This window comes from Crocodylus porosus, unplaced genomic scaffold (assembly GCF_001723895.1).
Source record: "Crocodylus porosus isolate Cpor-Errol unplaced genomic scaffold, CroPor_comp1, whole genome shotgun sequence".
In the NCBI taxonomy this organism is placed as follows: Eukaryota; Metazoa; Chordata; order Crocodylia; family Crocodylidae; genus Crocodylus; species Crocodylus porosus.
Window position 1 is genome coordinate 7,030,946 of NW_017728918.1, and position 980 is coordinate 7,031,925.

The window sequence follows — 980 nt, forward strand, 5'->3', positions numbered from 1 at the left end:
TCAGCAGATCCTTGCTTCTGTCCCACTCCAGCCAGGCTGTGTGAGGCCAGGCTTAACCTGGGACAGTCTTACCTTCTTTAGTAAAAAGTCCCCAAATCCTATTCCTACTGTGCAGTTAGACCAAGGGGTAGGGGGGACAGTGCAGCCATGCCTGTGTACCCCCTCTGGATCCATCCCTGCCAGTGGCACCCAGAGCTCCCACTTGGTGGTAGACAACGGGGTGCAGGGGCAAGCGGCAGTGGCATTCACCCCCTGGACTCTGTAGTCGCGGGTCATACTTTAACCCCTTGCAGGACACATGCAGCCTACAGGGCACCAGCTGGGCAGTCCTGCTCCAAAGCACCCACTGCTGTCAGGGCCAGCTCGCTGACTGTCTCCAGCTCTAGCTTGTTTGATTCGTGTATCCCATGTTTTCTTTGCAGAGCACATGCCCCCAGATACCTCGCTGTGGAAAGGAAGAAAATACATGTTTCCCAAGTCCTGGCTGAGTCCTGACCTCAGAGGCAGAGGACAATCTGAAGCATCAACAAAAGCTAAAGTTGTAACCCTTTCACAGCCACTGCTGATTTGGCAGCAGCTTTTGGGTGCTGAGCCAGAAAATGCTGTCAGTTTGACAGTGAACCTAGCCCCTAACAGTGAACTCCACCCTTCCCTCCCCGGGGCCAGGGAGAGAAGCATGGCCGCTGTTACAGCTCTCCAGGTCTCTTCCCTTCCAGTGCAAAAAAATCAGCTTCTCCACATTGGGCACACACACCAGGTTTGGAGGGCTGCTTTTTTGAGGAAAAGGCAGGGGCGGTGTGTGAGTAATTTGCATTGTACATTAGTAATAGATGCATTCTTTTACCTGTACATGTACACGCACACCAGAGTTTTATCCCTAAGCATAATGCCTTTTTGAATGCTTCAGGGAAAGCTCTTTAAACAATGATGTTCACAAATACCATTAGAAGTGCCATTTGCATTAGATGAGGATCTGAGTG